We start from the raw sequence: 250 nt of genomic DNA, 5'->3' as shown, positions 1-250 counted from the left end.
ATTGAGTTGGACAATTTGTATTTGGATGCATGTCTCTCTTTATCTATTGTACCTAAAGGCTTACGGATTTGCAGGTTCCCCAACAGAACAGTTGTTAACTCTAAACTACACCTACAACTTTGTGAATTATACAACACCACTGGACTTAATGTTCTGAAAACCCTACAAGATGACAACTCTGTCAAACTCAATGACTTAAGACCCAAAATTTTGGCTTTGAATAATTCCATCCAGTCACACCCCCAATTTC

The sequence above is a fragment of the Protopterus annectens genome, chromosome 12.part0 (genome assembly GCF_019279795.1).
Source record: "Protopterus annectens isolate FY-2018-M chromosome 12.part0, PAN1.0, whole genome shotgun sequence".
NCBI lineage: Eukaryota > Metazoa > Chordata > Ceratodontiformes > Protopteridae > Protopterus > Protopterus annectens.
Note: the sequence above shows the minus strand (reverse complement) of the source record.